Genomic DNA, 22,390 nt, shown 5'->3' with positions numbered 1-22,390 from the left:
CATGTTCTCTCCAGCGAAGTTCTTCTGGCTCTCGGTTCTGTGTAGGTTCTATCTTCTAGGTTCTGTCTTCTATGTTCTGTCTTCTAAGTTCTGTGTCCTAAGTTCTGTGTCCTGTTGTCTTGTTGCATCTGTATTTATTCCAGTTGATTCTAATCCTATCAATCTCTATTCCAAAGGTTAGGGCGTTTCTTATCTCCATTCCAGGGAGTAAAGAAAAATGATTGTTCGTAGTTAAAGTGATTAATTACCCGCCTGGCACTTAGTTAAGGGGTTTTGTTCCCTTCCTAACTTCAGGGGGAAAATCCTTACTGGGGAAACAACCTTTCTCAGAGAAGTGACCTTGGTTAAAACACATAGCGCCAAGAAGGTGAGCAAACATATTAAGAACAGTATGCCATATACGCCAGGTCCCTTGAAACAGCAAGGATGGACTGGCTCCCGGCACACGATAATGTGCTATGGGTGCCCAGTGGGAAGAATAGTTTGTTTCCCGGCGGAGGGACAGCTGAGCCAAGTCTTGCAGGAAGAGAAGCAGTTAGCTCTGCAAACGGAGGAAGGATGTTTCAATCAGAGGGAGGTGGGCAAGAGCCTGGAGTTCTGGTTGCTGCCAGGAGTTTGTAGCTGGTTCGAGGTAGGACGTGAGGATGGAAAAGGAGGGAGCCAGCCAGGCAGTCAAGTCTGGATGTTCTGTAGCCAGTGCAGAACTACCCCTGAGGTATGTCGGCAGGGACAAGGTCAGTTGCATCTGCAAAAGGAAATAAATATAGATTGTTGACAAGCTAGTCCAGAATTGGCAGTCCAGCCTGCCGTGGACCCTTGATTGTGGTTTTCAGTAAGGCAGTAGGCAGGAGGCACATACATGGTGCTGTTTTTGCACAGCAGGGTGACAGTGTCCCCCAAGGCTGCCGGTGCGAAGTGTGTCTTAATTGTGGGCACCGGCATCCCTGTGCTTCCGAGCCATAGGAGGTGAGCTAATTGAGGTTAACTTCAGAGAACCAAATGCCAAGGGAGCGGTTGGGGCCACAGGGGCACAGAAAGGCTTTTCTCGGGGGGCGCGGGGTAGGGCTGTCCCTGTGGTTTATTTTTCATACTTTGCTACAAAGAGTATATCTCTATGCCAGGTTGGACTAATTATCTTGGTTTGTCATTTTGCTTTTATCATCATCAAATCAGTTTTAAAGCAACAAACTCATGAGGGGGGGAGGGTAATTGTTTTGTACAAAGTGACGATATGTGTGTTTTAATTCTGTGTTTCAGAATGCTTCCAGTTTTCAGTAATTGGTGAAATAGCAACTTGCTTTATTTAATCAACATGATGTTTTAGCTTGATTGTACTTGAGAGGTTTTTATAAACTGACTAAAAGTGAGTAGCATTTGTATTACTTAATAATTATATGTTCTGATTTATCAAGTAGAAAGGGAAACAAATTATTTCTGCTAAATTATACTTATGAGGATAATATTTGAAAACAGTTGCAGGAATTAAAGTTAGAAACAAGACAGATCAAGAGGAAGCTTAAAGAAAAGTGAGGAAAGAGGAAGACATAAAGAGGAAGTTTTAAATGTTAATCATGTAATTGTTTAGACTGTAATCAATAAGAAAGTTAGTATGGTTCTCATATATACTCATAATACAGTGTATTTCACAGATTTAAATTGTCAGAGAAGAAAAACTTTTTCTCTACCCTCTTAGGTTTAGTATTTGGAGGCCTGCAAATTAAACTGACAAAAGATAGATTGCAGAGAGAAAAATCAGATTTAATCACAGAAAAAATATGTGACTCATAGGGGCTAGGAGTTAGAATTTGTGGCATATATACCATCTTCATAGGAGAAGGGGAGGGGAGAAGGGCACTTATGGGAAAACAAATGACCTAATAATAGAAGGGGAGGGAGAGAAAGCACACCTTTAGGAAGACAAATAACTTCTTGGAAAGACAAATGGTTCTGAGAGAATAGCTAGGAGATAGGACAGTTTTGCGACAACGTGCGGTTCAGTGTGGTGTGGAGACTTAATCTCTGGTGATAAGAGTCAGTCTTCCCTGGTTGCTTCTCGGGAGGGGATTTATGACAATTGAGTTCTTTTGAGAGGCCTTTCTTTTTGGAGATTTCGGGAACTCAAATGTCTTCAGCTCAAAATAGTTTTTAGGCCACAATGGCATATTCTGGACCCCATCAAAATATATTGCAACTCAAATCATGTTACCCCTATAATAGCAATTATAGATCAGTATCATAGTTCAGGATTTTTATTTTTCATTTCGTTGGAAATTTATTAGAAAGAGAGAGCCTTAAGGCATATGACTTTATAAAGTTGATAAAGAGGATGAATTTAGACAAAAGTTAGTAGGATATCAAATTGCTCATGAGTAAGGGAGATATTTGCTAAATTTTAAAATGTATATTTTGCCCTAAGGGTAAGCCCAAGTTTGTTGATGCTTTACCTCATGTCTCTTCAAGTTAAAGCACTCTGGAGAATCTTTTGACATTGATGCTGAAATTGAATCACCATCTATTTTAGGTTTCTAAATCAGCGGTCCTGAATGTAATGATTATTTCAGTATGATTCTTAGTAGAACTCTGTTATAACACAATTTCTTATTAAAGTGACACTCTCCTTGTTATGCCCGACAAAACTCAATGTCTGGAGAGAAATGGAAACAAACTGGGGAATGTACAGAAGCAAGTTCTGGCTATTTTTGATTGGCAGCAGGTGCAGTTTGTAACCTGAGAGACTGAGCCTGGGATGGTTGGTGACGGTTGTTAATGAACACACACAATGTGCCAGAAGCCATGGAGAGAGCCTGGCATCGAGAATAGGAAGCGTCTTCCAGTGGTAAAGGCAAGAACGTGCACGCCTAACACGAGGCAGCTCCAAGAATTCTTTCCACTGGTTTCCAGCTCCTCAGATCTCTTCTTATCTGGCAGCACTTACGTATACACTGCCGTAACGTTAGCCCTGTAGTGGTGTGGTCTGACTCTGTTAGGCCTTCAGTTTTATACGTCCAGGTGAGGTTTTGCAGTACAGAAGCCAGAAAGGTTAGCTTCCTGGGTGGTAGGTGCGTTGGTGCTTCAAAACCCATAGAATCAAAAGAAAGGAGAAGTGACCATTCCCAGTGATAGGAACGATGATGGTCCTGTCATTGCCCTTTATTGAGAGCTTCCTAAGACCCGGTGTGACACCTAGCAGTCTGCAGTCTAGGTTTGAGGACGACACTGAGCTCCTGAGACAGCTGCCTCTCCTTCAGCGAAGGCAGATGTGGCCCGATGCCACAGTTGGATCCTCTTTGATGTTGGGTTCAACTTGACTGACACACACACGTGTGCATAAAACATGAAGTTTTTAAGTAGAGGACTTAAATTCAGTATAAAACAACCACGGAAGCAATAGAGCCATTTAACTTACTTTTCAAAGGTCTCATGCTTATCGTTTTGACACTTGAGCTGAAATTTAAATTTGTAAAACAAGAAAAGACCTGAGCAAGGAAGCACTTTGCCCACACCTTGTGTACTCATGATCTGATTCCTTCTCATGATAGGACTTCTGTCCTTGTAATTGTGGAGACTGTGAACATTTGAACGGGCACTTTCTGTTCTGAATGGATCACGTTTCAGAACTGAGAACTGATTATCTTCATTAGGCTAAAGTCCTCGAAGAGCGATCGCTGGTCACAAGGCCTGCAGTTTTTCAGGCTTTGGTGCACCTGGCCAACCCCTTCTCCAGAAAGGGTTCAACCTCTTTATGCTAGCACTGGCCCAGCACGGAGTGTTCCTTTCTTCACACTCCTCAGCATGGATTTTAATAACCATTTTTGGATGGATGAACCCCCCCCCCATTGTTATTTGTATCTGTTGGATTTTATGTATACTGCTCGTTTGCATTTTTTTCTGTTTGTGTTTTTGGTCCATTTCACTAATGGGATATTTGGGTTTTTATTGATCTGCATCGGTCTTTGTATATTCAGGACACTTTTTTAAAAAAAAAATATTTTATTGATTTTTTATAGAGAGGAAGGGAGAGGGATAGAGAGCTAGAAACATCGATGAGAGCGAAACATCGATCAGCTGCCTCCTGCACACCCCCCACTGGGAATGTTCCCGCAACATGGCACATGCCCTTGACCGGAATCGAACCTGGGACCCTTCAGTCTGCAGGCTGACGCTCTATCCACTGAGCCAAACCAGTCAGGGCCCAGGATACTTTTTGATGTACATTTTCCCCTGTTTTATGGGTTGTTTCTTTGCTGTTTAATATGTTTTCATTCATTAGAAATGTTACAGTTTTGTATGATCACAGAACATCCACATGGAGAGAGAACTTCAAGAGGAAGATAGGGGAGAGTGAGGCAGGTTGTCTGTGAAACTGCATGTAGGAAAAGTGGTTGGGCATGGCATAACATTTGTGACTGCGTTCACTTGGGCATCAGTGCACAGTAATGCTGTTACACTTGTGAGGATCTGTTTCCTTTTTGTATTTGATTTTAGAGGCTCTTTCACCGAGTTGGTTGCAACTCCTGCCGCCCTCTCTGACCTCTTGCCCCTCAGCTTCCCTGACCACTACTGACCTATTGACAGCCGAGCTTCAGTGCTCAGCACCTATCACTTTCTGTACATTTCTAAAACCCCTTGAAGTTTTTTATTCCAGCCAGTTCCCAGGACTTTGAAACTTTTACATAAAGGCCCATTATTTCCTTATCACCTCTTCTCAACAACCAAGCTGCAAAAGGAGGCTAAATTGCCCGTGACCTCCTTTTGATAGCAAACGTAAATGCTGAATCATAAGAAAGTTCTAGTTTTTCTCATGCTGGCATTTGGATTGAAATATCATTTGTATGTTAATAAGATGAGACCATAGCACTCAGTTGAAACAAGAGTGTATTCCCACCCCACACATCATGTTGATTTGGTAGCCCTTGGGCTTTTCCGACGTCTGAGATTTGGGAAAGGTTCCCAAACTGCTTGTTCTACGGAGTGAGATTGGAGATTTGGTTAGAGCTTGAGATCTGCCATTTTGCCAGGCCAAGGAGCCTTTCTGAGTATAAATGTTCTTATCTTTAGAAAGTGAGGATAACATGACATTGTTTGAGACTAAATTTTTACAAACAAACTGTAGAGGTGTTTGAAAAAGCAAATAGTTGTGTCAAGATTTGGGGTTTTTAGTGCTTTCTGGTTGGGTTTTTGATTTTTGGTTTGTCATGTGGTAGCGTGGCTGCTTCCCAATTTGTAATGAAATGCACACTCTGGTTAGTTGGAAGAACCCAGGCAGACCTTGGCTTTCCCCGGTGGAGTTTGCAGCAGATGCTCTCCTAAAATCCGTATTCAGCTTCCTTGGGGGAGCTTTTAGTTTCTCTTTAAGTTCAGATCTGGGAGTTCTTGCTGTGTGGATTTTCCCAGAGACCGCAGTGCTTGCCTGCTGGCCTCAGGGTAAGTCCAGCTCCTTGAATGAGTTGAGCTTTTCTGTAGTTTCTGAAAAAGACCTTTCTGACCCCCAGAGTAGGGAAGGACTATGGCAGCTGAAGCCTTGGGGAGGGTTTTGTTTTCTTTCTTTCTTTCTTTCTTTCTTTTTTCTTTTTTTACCAGTGTAAGTATAGCTGACTTGGGGATTTTTTTTCTTGTGATCTGTGAATCATTCTGTACCCAGGTTTCATTATAACAGCAGATTCCACTGTGATTTTAACCATTTGATTAACAGAGCCTTGCTTTTGGCCTATTGTACTACATGGTTTTTGAGTAGATGCCTGCCTGTATTTGTAATCATGACTCAACATAGTTCGTGTTTTGATTAACTTCAGGCCTTTCTGCCTTCTGCTCTTTGCCTTAGAGAGTGGGAGTTTAAGTGTTATTGTAAAAACATTAAAAGGCTTACATATGACTTTAATTTGTTTCCTTCTTTTTAGATTTTGCATTTTAAATTAAAGAAAAATGAAAACAAAACAAAGAAGAAAGAAAACAAAACAAAAACTAATTTATAGAGGCATACAACAGATTGGTGGTTACCAGAGGGGAAGCGGGTGGAGGGAAGGTGAAATGAGTAAAGGGGGTCAATTGTATGGTGACAGATGGAAACTAGACTTGGTAGCAGCATGATCTGGTTCATGCAGATGTCAGTTTATAGTGTTGCACACCTGAAACTTTCATAATGTTATAAACCAATGGTTACCTCAAAAAATAAATTAATAGAATTGTGAATATATCAAAATGTATTATGGAGTTATTCATAGTAATTTGTATAGGCATGTGCTACTTGGCATGTGTATATATACGTAAATATATCAATGTGTTTATATTGAGTCTTTGTTTTTCTTGGGATTTGATTGATTAAAAACAATTTGTAAGCTTCACCTTTGATATATTCATATTAAGAAATTTGACTTTGGTATAAATCAGTTTTTCTAATAACATTTTTTTTAACATTCTATGAGATATGTAATCTAAGGAATACTTGGAAGAAGTTTTAAAAATATATATATATATTTTAGAGAGAGAGGGAAGGAGAGGAATAGAGAGAAACATCGATGAGAGAGAAACATAAATTGACTACCTCCTACATGCACATTACTGGGAATCAAGCCCAAAACCCAGGCATGTGTCCTGACTGGGAATCGAACTGGAGACCTCCTGATTCATGGGTCACTGCTCAACTGCTGAGCCACATCAGGAAGAATTTTGGAAGAATTTTTAAAGAATTAATTTGAAATGTTTTTCTCTTGACAGATATGGAAATATTATTTAGAATTCATTGGAAATATAATCATCTGTACATTTGTATATACTTACATATGTTAATAGAATTTTATGTAATATGGCAAATTCTCTTATGGCCAGATTTCTAGATATTTTTGCTGTTTTATAAATGATATATTACTTTTTCCCTCTAGTTTAGAAATGAATAGTTTTGAGTCTTTGATAATGATCATACCGTAAAATTACATCTGTGTTCTGTAAGAGTTAGTAATTGGGAAAGGAATGAATGTCTAGTTAAAAGGATAATACCGGCATGTTGGCCATTGTTGATCAGTGGTTAGAGTGTTGGCCTGCACACAAAAGGTCAAAAGGTTGCAGGTTTGGATCCTGGTCAAGGGCAAGTACCTGGGTTGCAGGTTCCAGCCCAGTTGGGTGTATTCAGGAGGAAGCCAATCACTGTGTCTCTTTCACCTGGATGTTTCTCTTTCCCCCACCCTCCCTTCTATCTCTCTAAAAATCAATGGGAAAAAACATCCTCTGGTGAGGATTAACAAAAACAAAACAAAAAAACCCCACGACATCGTTGGCTTAATAATATATCAATGGGATCTAAACTTTGCAGTAGGAAATATTATGAGATGCTCTCTTGAAAACAAGTCATATCATAACATGCTGTGTGAGTGTACTTAGATGATGCACTGCTAGGCCAGGACTTAAGACATGACTGATTTGTGAGTCTAGTTTTCATTTTTACTGAGGTATGTATAAGATTTAGACACGCCTTCTCTTTGACAAGTCTTTCCCTGTTGAAACAGATTCTGTAACTTGTTTGGTTGCTGAAGCACTGGCCTGCAGTATGGCCCCAGGCAAAAGCTTTGTCTTTCTGCCTAATCCCAGCAGCGTGACTGCTAGGATGGGAGGGATCGCTATATACATTTTCTCAGGTTTATTTTGAAGAGAGGGTAGGGAGCAGAAAGTATATTTTTCGGGGAGTTCAGTAAGGCAGCAAAGGTACATGGAAAACAAAGGTAGGGAAATGAATTGAGCACTTTGTGCTGGGGTGTTATTGGTTTTAAGTACAGTAGTCTTAAAATCATCCTGGGAGTTGGTACGTTGACCCAGTTCTTTGACCAAACAGGGTCCAGGAAAGGCAGGCTGAGTTTTTGTTTCTCAATGTCAGTGCTTTTTCTGCTGTCCAATTTGATAGTCTCTGTACTGGTAGAATCCTTTTTCTTTACATTGTTTTCAAGGAAATTGCTTTATTCTTATTGATTGACAAGTAGACCTTTGCTCATGACTTATTTTTCTTCAGTTTAGCAATTCTATTAGCTTGAGTAGATTTACCTCATTGTCTATCTCTGTTTTTAAAGAATGCAAAGATTGAGGTCAGGAAATCTTTATATTGTAGTTGGGTTTAAGCACTTGCTTCTTTAACTTGGTTTTCCTTATATCTAGTTTTTAAGTGATTCTGAGGATTCATTTGGTATTGAACATTTTGAATAAACTTACTCGTTGAATGACCTTGGGCAGACCACTGAAGGATCACCTGGAAGCGGGCTCAGGAAGAGTTTGTAGAATCTGAACCAAGGGATTGCTTATTTCTGTTTGTGGAAGTTCGGTATTTTTAAGAAACATTCAGGAATAACTATGAACATTATCTTCATCCTGATTTTCAGCCTAAATTAGGTTTATTTTGGGTCCATGTCGTTTTGGTTCCTGACATGGCCTCTGTTAGTTAAGGAAAATATGAATTTCTACTCTATAGACAACAAAGATATATTTATATGTCAATATTGATATATTGTTATCAGAGTATTGAGGCCAGAATGGGAATAAAAATTAGGTAAAATAGAAACTTATAGCTTTCTGCTTAGTGTGAATTTGAGGCGTGGTAGGCTTGTGAGTTTTAATTGAAAGTAAGAAAAGAGTGGGTCTAGGGGAATAAACTAAATATATTGAGTGTTAAAAGCCCAAGTTGTTAAATATAGTTGTAGGGCTCTTTTTTTTAATGTGAAGCTTCCATGCTTATTTGGATAGAGTGGTTTGTCTGAGTAAAGTCTTGTGTTTAAACCCTACTCTAAGCATAAAAAAATGTTTAATTGATTGTAATCGCCATGTACTCAACTTGCTACCCATTTTGGAGCTGCCTTACATTACAGTAACATAAGGGAGGATAAGCTAAATCAGAGGTTAAGATAGATATGCTTAAGTGAGCTTGCTATAGTTCCTATGCTAATTGAAACAAGTTGAAAAAATATTTTTGTTTTAACTTTTCTTTATATATCAGCTTTAGTGTCTTTTAAAAATTTTTGGTAGGAGAAGATGCCTCAAAATATTTGACAAAATTTATTTAAAAACCTCCTTAGTTTTCAGTTAAAAAATATTCTCCGGTTAATTAAGAAATGATTTTTAGGCACCTAGTAAGTGGTGGTGTGGGGAACCAGCGGGATGGAGTTAGTCTTCTAACCAGTCTGTGTCCGCTTCTTCTAACCCGCTTTGGGTCCCTGCTGAAGCAGAGGTTTTGCCTCTGGGCCTGGTGGACGATCAGGTGGAAGGGAGGAGGCCTGATTGTGGAGTTCCTTGAATGTATCCAAAGGACTTGGGACTTTAGTTTGGGGGTTTCTGAAGTGCCCGAATGTGTGTATGAGATAATCATAGTGTAATTTTCAGAAGGCTGATATGAAGGTGGTGGTCAGACTTTTTGTTTTTTATCCCCTAAAAGAATTTGAAAACACAGAGTCGTCCTTGCACATTTGACGTCACATCAGTGTTTTTTTTTAAAGGTTTACATAAATCTAAAGGGTATAGTTTCCATTTAATTGTAAACATTTCCATTTAAATGTACTAAAACAGAATACAAATACATTAATTTGATAACCATTATCAGCTCTTAAAAATAATAATGAGAAATTTTACATTTTTTTCTTCATTTCTATTCAGTTTTCCCCCCCCCAGAATTTGATCCTAAGATGGAGTATTGTCCTGCTTGAAAGCTCTTTATTGATCATCCGATCATGTTTTTCTATAAAAAATGTATGTAAACTTAAATTTATATTGAGAAGCACTTCTGGAATGGCAGAATAAGGACTTCTAGAAGTCTGCTTCTCCATAAAGACAATGAGAACACTAGCAGAAATGATCAAAATAACTTTTTCAGAAATCTGGAAATTAACCAATAATCCCAGGAGTGTTCATTCAAGGGAAATGACTGACTTCTTAAAGAACAGTGAGTTTTGTGTATGTTAACTTGCTCTATTCCTACTCCTCCCCAGCGTCCGGTAGCTTTAAAACAAACAGTATAGTAGTCCTTGGAGAGGGAAGAATAGGTTAAGAGCTGCCCCAAAGCCTAGACCTAGAGAACTGTCACTGTTTGACCTTCTTGGAAGCCCCCTGATAAAGCCTCATTCAGAGGCTTTATTTGACCTGACTCAGAGATCACCCAGTGGTAAAAGTCCTATCCTTGGGTGTCTGTTGAAAACAGTCAGCAGTAATTGTTTAATATGGCCACTGCCTGCAGCAGTGATACCAGCGGGGGCAAACAAGAGGTGGGCCAAAAACTTAATGAAGTTATATTGTGAGTGAGAGATCCGTAGGAGCTTTGAAAAGCTCTGACATATTCCTGGTGCTTTGGAAGACCAGTGTGCATACCCAGGAAAGACCTGAGGAGGCCCTCATTCTCTCTTTGGCTGCCCTTGAGGCTCTGCAGAAGTAGGAAAGTAATGGTTGAAACATAAACTGTTGAAGCAATGAAGAAGTGCCCCAGCACACACACACACAGAGCTCCTGGGCGATGTCAGGGTGGGAGACTTACTGGGGTGGAAGCCTGGATGATCAGAGAGTACTTGATGCACCTAAAAGGCATTTGCATTTACATTTCATGACAAAATACTTTGTACTGGTTTGATAAGACACATTGCATGCCAAACCTCCCCACTGGAATCTGATCTACAGGAGTGTGTGGACATCATCTATGAAATCTTTCTTAAAATTTGTTTCCCTTAGTAGAGCTTTTGGAAAGTATTGAACAGTAGTGAATTATGGCTTGTATTGTGTGACAGGTACCTGGTCTGCACATGACCCATGTTGCTAGCTAATCATGCAGCCATATGTTTTACCTGTTGGACAGACCAGGGAGGAGATAAAGCCATTTGTCTTTTGAGCTGAGGCCATTGGGAATGAGAGGTAAGGGGAGGGGCCCACTCCACCATGGCCTTTGGTCTCCAGGTACTGTTGAGCCCACCAAGAGAGAGGAAGCAGGCTAGTATTTTGGGGATGCCGTGCTGTAACTCAGGTGGTAAATAGGGATCACATATGATAATAAGATTTAGGGGTTTTTATTATGGCCAAGGCGAGGACGCTGACAAGGGTAATAAATCAAGTTCTGTCTTTTTTGGAGTCTTTAAAAATGGGTTAGTTTAACAGTGGTCTGGACAGTTTCTCTGCAGTTACATATAGGCACACATACATGCTCACACTCATGCACACTTACATTTAACCTGGGATACTGTTCCCATTTTAAGACTCTGAGTTGGTTCTGAGAACTCTGGGTCCTACCTTTCCTTCAGGGTGCGTGCTGTATAGTTCTCTGTGATCCAGCACTCTCACTAAGCTGACTGAGCAGACACTCCAGTGGTTGCCCATGGTTAAATAATACAGACTTTGCCGTATTAGTCTAGTTAAGTTACTACATAAACAACAGTACCAATAGTATATCCAGTGAGTAGAAGGAACTGATTTCCGGAGTTGCCATCTTATGTATTTACAGTGTCCAGTGTTCAACAAAAATGTAAGTTACTCAAGGAAATAGGAACATAGTATAGCTTATGATCTTCGCCACCATTTCCATCCCTATGTTCAACTCTGCACTCCGCACTGGGCACATAACAGGGTTTCAGACACATCATTTGAATCGTCTCACATTGATTGCTGGCTGTAATTGGCTCATTTTCAGATCCCATGAATTTCTTTCTTCTGTAGTAAGTGTTGACAAACCCTGGTGTTTTGTTTTTTATTTTTTTAAATTCTCACCCGAGGACATGTTTTTATTGGTTTTAGAGAGAGAGGGAGAGAGAAACAGCAATGTCAGAGTGAAACATTGATTGATTGTCTCCTGCACAAGCCCTGACTGGGGATCGAACCCACAACCTGGGTATGTGCCCTGACCGGGTGGGAATTAAGGTAACCTTTCTGTGTACTGGACTATTCTCCAGTCAACTGAGCCACACTGGCCAGGGCTAAACCCTGGTGCCCTTATTATGTCTCCTAGAGCAGGGTTCTGATTAAATGATAGCTTTTTAAAAAAAGTCATACATTTGCCCAAACAAGTTTATTAATATCCTGAAAAATGCAAAGGCTTTTTTTTTTTTTTTTAAAGGCAATAATATACATTCATTCCAGGAACAGAAAAGAGGAAACTGGGGATGCTGATGTCATCACATCTATGCATAGAGCATTATCAATATTTTCTGTTTCCAAATACTCATTTGTGTTTATTCTTCTATGTATTTTTCATCATTCTGTTTACTCCAGTGTTTGAAAAAAGATGAAGCAAACCTGCTAGACTGGCAAGCTTCAGAATCCTGTGTCACTGCCAGGAGAAGATGCCCTGAATTTGCATTGATGCCAAGCAGGGAGGCAAGGGCTGACTAGTGTCTTAGAGAACGTGCTCAGAATTCCAAATAGCACTGAGCTGGTCAACATTCAAAGAGTGACACGAGAAAGGGCAACCCAAAAAGTAAACAGTTGTTTACTGGCAGTTGTAATCAAGGCAAAAAATGACTGGGGTTCACAAGGGATCATGAGATTAAAATTTAACTGTTAAAGAACCTGGTTAGTGAAACCATAACTCGCTTTTGAGGACTAGTTTGGGTTTAAAATAAATTCAAGCCCTTGTCTTTTCTTTTTGTTTCATAGTTTTCTGTTTGCAAAAAGTATAAGAAGATAATAAGCAATTTTCCTATGAAAGCATTTTGGATTTTTTGTATTAAAGTAAATGAAAGTAAAATGCAAGGGTTTTCCTTGTTCACCGTGAAAGTAATATTGCATCTAGAGTAGTGCATAATATGTACACATGTACATGTATATAGAATTTCAGGGATAAGGCTATATCTAGTTATTCATAGACAATAAGCTCATGCACATAAATGAATATGTGTGCCTTATTTCAATTGACATCTTTTATAAACTTATTTTTCCTTATAGTTCTTATATATGAGTATACATATATAATTTTACCAATTCTTATATTTAAGAATTATTTTTCTTGAAATTCTTATATATGACTACATTATAGGATTAATTTACCAATAAAATGACTTTTTTTGTATTACTAACCATTTGTACGCCGTAAGCGTCTATAGACACAAGCAGCAGAACTTTTTAAATTAAATTCAAAATATCGTGGCAGTTAACTGGTTAAAACAAGTTACTATTATAATTACTAATGCCATTAATAAAGCCCAGATAAGAGCAATAGTTTGTTATTCTCACTATTAAGTTTTTACATTGACATTTCTTTTAAAAAATTTTTAAAAAAACTTTTCAATTGCAATTTACATTGAATATTATTTGTATTAGTTTCAGGTGTACAGCAGAGTGGTTTGATCATAATATAGATTATAAGTGTTCTCAGTATTCCCAGTGCCCATCTGGCACCATACACAGTTATTACAATATTATTAACTGTGTTCTCTGTGCTGTACTTTACATCCTGTGCCTATTTTGTAACTACCAATTTGTGCTTAATCCCTTTTCCTTTTTTACCCAGGCCCCTTCTCCTCTGATACCCATCAGTCTGCTCTCTATGTCTATGAGTCTGTTTCTGTGTTCATTTATTTTGCTTTTTAGATTCCACATATAAGTGAAATCATATGGCATTTGTCTTTCTCTGTCTGACTTATTTCACTTAGCATAATACCCTGTAGGTCCATCCATGCTGATGCAAATGGCAAGATTTCATCTCCTTTTTATGGCTGAGTAACATTCCATTATCTAGATGTACCACAGCTTTTCACACCACTCATCTACTGATGTGTAGTTAGGTTGCTTCCATATCCTGGCTATTGTAAATCACACTGCAATGAACATAGGGGGCATATATTCTTTTGAATGACTGTTTTGGGTTTTTCGAGATATGTATTCAGAAGTGGAATTGTTAGGCCATGAGGCAGTTCCATTTTTAATTTTTTGAGGACCCTCCATACTGTTTCTCATAGTGGCTGCACCAGCCTGCATTCCCACCAACAGAGCATGAGGGCTCCCTTTTCTCCACATCCTCTCCAACACTTGTTTGTTGACTTATTGATGACAGCCATTCTGATAGGTGGGAGGTGATATCTCATTGTGGTTTTAATTTATATTTCTAAGTTGTTACATTGACATTTCCTAAGTAGCCATCCTAAGAAGATGGGATCCGTTGGACTCTAGTTGTCAATAGTGGTATGATCCAGCAGCAGGTTCAGATTATGTGGTCACATCTTTATCTCTTGTCATTTCTCCAATCATTGCTTTTTCCTCTGCCTCTCCTCATAGATCTAGTCTCACAGGTAAATATGAGACTCTCCTTTTCATATTTGTTGGAAATGAACTCACAGATTTGATAGGTGAGGGAGGAGGATAACAGCATCCCAAGGAGTCTAGGCTTTGTAGGTTACAGCCAAGGAGAAGGGACCTCTTGGAAGAAGACAAGGTGGGGTAGATTTGGGAAGAATCCGAGCCTACCTCACTATGTCTTAATATCACCATTGAGGCTGGGAGCAGGTGGGGGTTGGGGGGAACTGCATGGACCAAGTGGGGCAAGAAGTATTGGGGTGGGGACTCAGTTGGCTGGCAGAGCACTGAGTGACAGGAGCCAGCCTAAGATGTGTCTGAGAGAAGAGCTGAGAGAGAAAGCAGGTGAGATGGAAATAGGTGGAGGCTCAGGTATGAATGGCAGAGTGAAGCTGAGGGAGCTGAGCCAAGCGGAGATGGTGAGAGGTGTGGGATGGGTGAGGTGAGTGCCTGCAGGACCAGGAGCTCTCATGTGCTCTTATGCTTGTGCCACAGGTGCTTCCCTGAGGAGCCAGCAAGGGGCGTGGCAGAGATGGTAGCCATTCAGGAAAGGTGCTGTGTTTGTGGGGCGCTTGGCACCAGTGGGTCAGCATTGGCCTCCCCTTTCACTCCTCTCACCCTTCTCTACAGACTTTGGAAAGTAGGAGGGAGAGGAGGACCTTGGTACATGTCAAGTACAGATTAACATGTAGTAGGCAAAACTGAGTTGAAAGTTATGGGAAGAGGTGACAAATGGATTTTTGTTTTGATCATTTGTACCTTCCTTCTTCCAAAAATAAAGTGGCTTTCAAAAATACATGTAATACTATAAGATAAATAATAAATGTGAGAATATTAGTAATAGGGCAGTACTATTAGAAAACAAGTGGATATCCTGAGTCATTCCAAGAGGCAGGTCACAAATTTGGCTTTTAGATTTCTAGCACACAGAGGGATGAGGCAGACAGAAGCAGTGGTATGTTCTGCAGTGTCCACCTGATTAAAAAAAGCAACACCCATCACTTAGCCGTTTCTAAGACACTGTAAATACCGAACGATGTGCGTGACAATACCCTTCCATAAATAAAACAAATTTCTTGGGTTTGCTCACGTCATTAAGAGCAGTCTGACCAGGGAATGGAGCATTGTGGTCCTGGTAACCAGCTCTGTGGCACTTGGCTTCCCTGAGGGACAGAGGAGTCACATGCCCAAGTACCTCTATGGTCCTGGCACAGAAATAAATACATGAGTGAGGCTCGGGGGCGGGGGGAGGCCTAGATGATCAGAGAGTACTTGATGCACCTAAAAGGCATTTGCATTTACATTTACATTTCATGACAAAAAGCCTTGTACTGGTTTAATAAGACACACTGCAGGCCAGACCTCCCCACTGGAATCTGATCTACAGGAGTGTGTGGACATCATCGATGAAATCTTTCTTAAAATTTGTTTCCCTCAGTAGAGCTTTTGGAAAGTATTCAACAGCAGTGAATTATGGCTTGTATTCTGTGACCGGGTCTGCACATGACCCATGTTGCCAGCTAATCATGCAGCCATATGTTTTACCTGTTGGACAGACCGGGAAGGAGGTAAAGTCATTTGTCTTTTGAGCTGAGGCCATTGGGAATGAGAGGTAAGGGGAGGGGCCCACTCCACCAGGGCCTTTGGTCTCTAGGTACCATTTGGGCCCACCAAGAGAGAGGAAGCAGGCTGATGTTTGGGAATGCTGTGCTGTAACTCAGGTGGTAAATAGGGGTCACATATGAAAATATGATTTAGGAGTTTTTATTATGGCCACATTTTGAATATCTGTACTGGCAGAGGGGAGGACGTTGAGTTGACAAGGGAAACAAATCAAGTTCTGTAGTGTTTCAGAGGAAGCAAGAAAAATCCTTTAAAATTAGAAAATCGTGCTGAGTTTTTTTTTTGGAGTCTATGGAAATAGGATGTATCTGAAGTTTTATTCCCGTGTTAGGAGATTGTGACTTGGTCCTGAGAGCCTCTGCACCTACCTTTCCTTCGCGTGAGTGCGTGCAGGACATGGAGTGCTAGGGTGCGGTGAGTTCTCCCTGATCCCGCACCCTCAAGATCACGCTTCGACAAGAGAAAAGGCAGCCTGCTGATTTATTTCCTAGTACAGTGTGAGCCCATGCTTTGCAAATTGAATTATGCAAATTTCAACTAATGACATAAATAATATTAATAGAAGCTTCACATTATGTGCATAATTTCAACGGACACATTTCTCCAGATTATGCATTAAGCCATCTTATATTTTCAAAGTTAGCAGGTCGACTGAATCATAAAAATGCTCCGTTATCCAGTGGCATCACCTTTTCTTAGAAAAAAAACCTACTAACCCTTGGCAGTATGTGAACACTTGTTTTTGTTGTTGTTTTTTTTTTTTTGAACTTCAAGGACTTTGGTGACATTTGCGTTATTTTAGAATGAACTGTTATTTAGATCATTATTATAACTTTCAGAATATCCAAGTGTGCTAATACTGGTGCTGAAAATCAGTATGATATGCCATGCTGTCAGTTTATGAGATGCAACTGGGAACTATTAGAACTAATGCTGCTAATACAAGCATCAGTAAAGCACCAGACTGCATGGCGACTGCAGATTTATGTGTTTGGAGGATACCTTCCCCACACTTTACCCCCAGACTGTGGGGTAGTGTCTTGAATTAAGTTAAGTTCTTCAGGAACACGTCCCATGAATCAAATGCAACCATGCTTTATGAATTCCTGTTACCTAGGCTTGGAAAAGATCACTTAGGTTGAAAAATAACATGTAACAACATATTTACTTGTCTGACATTGAGGAGAACATCTTTAAGGGGTTAGAGAAGAGAATTCTGCTTCTGTTTCTTTAAAACGTGTCAGTAAATATTTACTGAATTGTTTTGTGCATGCTTGTGGTAGGGAAGAAATGTATTTCTTGAACCTACTAGTATTTATGTGTGGAGATTGGATGGTCACTTCCTGATTGTAGCTTTATTCTAAATGTATTCAACATCATTTGGTTTTCACATTAAGTGATAGTGCTTTTAATAATTGCTTATTATATGCCAGGCTGTTCAAAGGGCCTTAACTCCTTTAATCCTCATGGGGACCCTTTGAGGTAGATACTGTTCTTCCTGCCTTTTACACGTTAGACAGCAGAAGCACAGGGAGGTTGACTTGCCAGAATCTGATTACGAGTAAGTTGCAGAGCTGAGAGTAAGATCTCGGTTGGCTGGCTCCAGAGCCTGTGTCCTCAGTGCCCAAGCTCTGTGGCCTCTCTGGAAGCTAGAGGTGAAGTTCCTCTTGCCGAACTTCAAACCCTGAGTGGAACTTGTTCAGCAAGCAAGGAGATGTATTCCCATGTAACAGGAATTAAAGTATGGAAAAGATCAGTGTAATAAAGTAGGTGTTCAAAACCCCTGATATTTGTGTTTGGTAATTGGCTACCAAAGGAGAATGGAATAGATTAGGTTAAGTTTGAGGAAGTGAGGAAGAGGGCCAGGCTCTGCCCCAAAAAGAATTTCAGGATTGAGTGTAATACAGTGGTTCTCAACCTTCCTAATGCCGCGACCCTTTAATACAGTTCCTCATGTTGTGACTCAACCATAAAATTATTTTCGTTGCTACTTCATAACTTTAATTTTGCTACTGTTATGAATCGTCATGTAAATATCTGATATGTAGGATGTATTTTCATTGTTACAAATTGAACATAATTAAAGCATAGTGATTAATCACAAAAACAATATGTAATTATATATGTGTTTTCCGATGGCCTTAGGTAACCCCTGTGAAAGGATCATTCGACCCCTCAACCAGTGGTCTAGGAGGTCTGTTGAGAGCTCATCTGGACCTAGTCAGGCTGTGTTCTCCAGCGTGCGGTCACCTGGAGTACTGAATCTGATTGGGCGATAATTTTCTTCCACAAGACATTTATGAAACACTAATATGATTTTCACAGTAGTGGGTTTACAAGGATGAGTAGGTCCAAGTCCCCACCTCACCCCTCTTCCCTGCCAAACTCCCTACCCGATGCTTGCAACTGTTTTAAGAGGGGCGAAACATTTAATTTTATGGGTAAAAAGCTGAAGATGGCCTCGCCTGGCTTACAGTGCTTGTTAGTGTGAGCACGTTTGTCAAGGGGATTGTGTTTGTTGGGCAGTCAGTATAAATGATTACTGGCAGATACTCCCCTTTTAATAGGTGGGGGCAGAGGTAGAGGATGTGAAGGCTGGGGAGAGTGACAGACTTTGCCCTCGTGACCTCAGCCTAGTCATCCTGTTGTCCAGACTTCAAACTATTTGAGATTGCTGCCCAGGATGAGGTGAGCCCTGATTATTTTTACTTGGGCAGAGACAAATAGATGCTGAATACCGAATATTTGAGGGTGAAGCTGTAAAAACTGGCACTGAGGGCTTATGTACATTTTCAAAAATCGCTGACACTGCATAAAGGAACATTTTCCCATATTGCTTGTTATTAAGGCTATCACGGCTTAGACTAATGTCCCAAGGGATGTATGTGGCACAAGCCCTGGTCAACATGGGATTAACTTCTCCCCTCTCACCTGCTCCCCCATTTAAGGTTTAGTTGTGTCATATCAACCTGTATTCCTTTTGTGGGACAGCTATTCTTAAGAGCTGGGGTTTTTGTAAAGTTAGAGACAGCTTTCAGGAAGCAATCCAATGTTTCGGTAATACTGCTAATTTCTCACGTGCCATTTTGAATGCCACCACTGCTGTTTCTTACAGTTACAAAGTCTTTTCCTAGATGTTTTGGTTATTTAGGAAATTTTTAAAAAGGCATGGCATTATTCATTTATTTACTGACTTTCTAAACACCTGTTGTGTATCTAAAACATTAGATAGAAAAAGTAGCAAATATGTTTGAGCAATTTGCATTTAGTTGGGGAGCCAGGTACACAGGTGTACAGTTATGCTGAAGATAGCAGAGAAAGGTTTTTATGCAACTTGACAGTTTACAGTGTGTTTCCACATTTACAGGAGTAGGCAGAAGTAGGTTTATAGTTGTGAGTACACGAAACACAGAGTTTAATCTTGCATTATTATTTATCACTTACTGTATTATTTGTATCACAACTAGGCACCTTCTAGATGCCTCTGCAGTGTAGACAGGGGGAGGGAGAGGGGAACCAGGCAGGGAATTAAGAACCAAACTTCAAAGGAAACCATGTCTTTGAGGGTAGAGGTCAGCCTACTCCTCAGAATGCTGTGTGAGATGTAGAAGCCTTGTCAGCAGTTCTCTGCTGTTCCCAAGGCCCACCCTGTGACTCACCTAATCCTAGGAGCCTTGCCCTTATCCTGGAGGTGTGTAACAGGGGGAGGTGTCTGTTGCACAAAGTATTTGGTATTAAACAAGCCCTTGGCTTTGTCTTTGTTTTTGAGGTCTAGCCACAAGGCCACATCAAAGTGGCAGAGCTGTAAACAAGCAGGGCTGGCAGGTTGGGGTGGGGACTCCTCGCTGTGGGTCTTGGAGGGTAGAAAGCTGGTGAGGATGGCTGTGGTGATCACAGACCAGGCTACAGGGACAGGGACTTGGAGTGTTTCCTTCTCTGTGATCCAGGCATATACTTCTGTTAGAGCAGTGGTTCTCAACCTTCCTAGTGCCGCGACCCTTAATACAGTTCCTCATGTTGTGGTGACCCCCAACCATAAAATTATTTTTGTTGCTACTTCATAACTGTAATTTTGCTACTATTATGAATCATAAGGTAAATATCTGATATGCAGGATGTATTTTCATTGTTACAAATTGAACATAATTAAAGCCTAGTGATTAATCACAAAAACAATATGTAATTATATATGTGTTTTCCGATGGTCTTAGGGGACCCCTGTGATAGAGTCGTTCGACCCCCAAGGGGTCGAGACCCACAGGTTGAGAACCGCTGGTTTAGAGTTCTCAGCAGGATTTGCTGTCTTTCCTGCTTCTAAGACCTGGTACGCAGGAAGTGCTCAGTATTGGTTTAGTGATACATTTGCAGCTTTTTGGGAAAGATATAAATAGGATTTTTTCCCGTATTTACAAGTAGGATTTTTAGTCAACCTTTTTTTTATGTGACAATACCTTTTAAAGAAATATCAAGTCAGTCTTAACATTTAAATTTTTAAATTTTGGATAGTATGAATGCAAAGTATAGTTAGGGCCTTTTTAAATTTGATTTCATTAGTCTTGGGTTAATATCACTCTGATAACTGCCATTCTATTTCAGAGACATCTCTTCAAGCCTCTTCCTCTGAAGGACTTAAGATAAAAGCAACTTAACTTTGTTTAATTCACTCATTAACATTTTAAAGGTCATAGAACTCGTGACTAGTTAATTTACTCAGTTTGCAAACCACTCTCTTCTTCTACTTCTTTTCTGTACATTCAGGCCTTTTCTCTTTGTCTAGGATTGCAGATCTCTCTTCCTCTGCTTTGCTTGTCACATAGGTTTTCATGTGCCAGTGTCATTTTAATGCAACTGTATTTGGCACTGCATGTGTGTATGGCCTGGGCCAGTGGTACCAGGAACACAAAGGCGAGTCAGAGATGTCTTCTCCTGAGTCATCACCTGGTGGGGACCAGAATGGGGACTCAAGTAAGGTTCAGACCAGACTGCGCTGGTGGGGGTCAGGGTGTAGGGGAAAAGGGGAGTCCTGGTGACATTGGTGCCTAGAGGTAGACCTTGAAGGTTGGAAAGCAGGGGATGAGGGTTATTTGTGCCAGGCCCTGCTCTAAGCACCACCTGTGAATGGGTATAGTTCATCTTTATGACCACCGTGTAAGGTACACAGAAAACGGACACAAAGAAAAGTTAAGTAACTTCCGTGAGCTCACAGCTCATCCGTGGTGCTGTTGGGATTCCAGCTCAGGCAGTCTGGTTGCAGAGCCCATACTGTGAATTGCTACACGAGGGGAGTGGGATTTGGACCAATGAAGATTAAGGATTGTGGATTCCCAGGAGGTAGATGGGGAGGCCACAGTGGTCGCAGGCATGGACGGAGACAAGTTGGTTAGGGCCGTTTTGCTGAGTGGGATGCTTGGTGGGATAAATAGAATTTGTAATTCAATGGGCAGTGCTGAGGTTGAGGTTTTTGGTAGCTTGCTCCCTCTTCTGATCTTCAAGCTGCCCTGAGTTCTCGGCATTTATTGCCCCAGTTGAGGAACGTACTTGTGCCTCAGCCTTTGTGTACCCTGCCCATCCTCTTTCCTTCCTTCCACAGTTATACTTGTGGTTAAGCCTATCTGGAGGTTCATCTGTACTGCTGCTGCTTTTTTACCGCACCTGTCCCCCATCATCGCACCAGAACTGTCCTTCCTAAGGCGTCAGTGACTGGCTCACTGCTCATCCTGGGGAGGACCTCTCCATCTTTGCCTTCCCCAGCAGTTCCCAACTGGGGGTGATTCTGCTTGCAGGGGATATCTGGCAACGACTGGAGACCTTTTGGGGTGTCACAGTTGAGGGGGGTGGTGTGACTGGCATTTAGTAGGGGTGCTGCTAAACATCAGCAGTGCACAGGACATTCCCAGAACAAAGAATTGTCCAGCTCCAAATGTCCAGGGTAGTGCAGAGTAAGAAACACTGATCTTACCTGGCACACTGGGACAGTCCCAGTCCCCTGTTCTTAGACCTCATCTGACTTCCCTGATAGAACTCTCTCCTGACTAGTCCAGTGAGTTCTCAGTTCATTCCTTACCAGTCTCTGTGGAGAACTCTTCTCCAGCCTTTTAATGTCGCTTCCCAGGATTCTTTTCCACCCCTCACATTCCAGGATTACACCTCCCTGGCTGGTTGCATGGCTCCACATCTGTATCCACAGCGCCAGCTCTCTTGAACTCCATTCACATCTTTCTCCACCTCGGTGGTGCACAAGCCCTTCCAATTCAGCAGGCCCAGACCAGGCCAGCCCCAAGTCTTCTTTCAAACCTGTCCCTCGTCGTCCATCAGCGTCTGCTCATCTTCAACACTGGGAGTCACTTGCTGCTGTCTAGCCCAGACCCTTGTCATTTCTCACCTGGGTTACTGCACGCCCTGCCCCCTTCCTCTGGCCTCCCAGCTTCCAGCCTCACGTCCCACACTGCCACCAGGGTGAGATTTCTAAAACAGCTCTGCCGAGGGGCTCTGTGGCTTAGAGTCCTCATTTAGCTTCTCAGCTACAACAGATAAC

General features: G+C 41.1%; 1 protein-coding gene across 1 annotated transcript in view; it reads left to right on the top strand.

Annotated features, from left to right (window-relative positions):
- Nucleotides 1-22,390, top strand: part of HECA (hdc homolog, cell cycle regulator) — a 42,133-nt gene that overhangs the window by 6,540 nt on the left and 13,203 nt on the right. The window contains exon 4 of the mRNA XM_015572078.1: nt 1,258-1,363. The gene's annotated coding sequence lies outside the window, so the exon portion shown is untranslated. The remainder of the gene's footprint in view (nt 1-1,257; nt 1,364-22,390) is intronic.

Source organism: Myotis davidii, unplaced genomic scaffold, assembly GCF_000327345.1.
Source record: "Myotis davidii unplaced genomic scaffold, ASM32734v1 scaffold266, whole genome shotgun sequence".
NCBI lineage: Eukaryota > Metazoa > Chordata > Mammalia > Chiroptera > Vespertilionidae > Myotis > Myotis davidii.
Note: the sequence above shows the minus strand (reverse complement) of the source record. Positions and strands in the feature narration are given on the sequence as shown.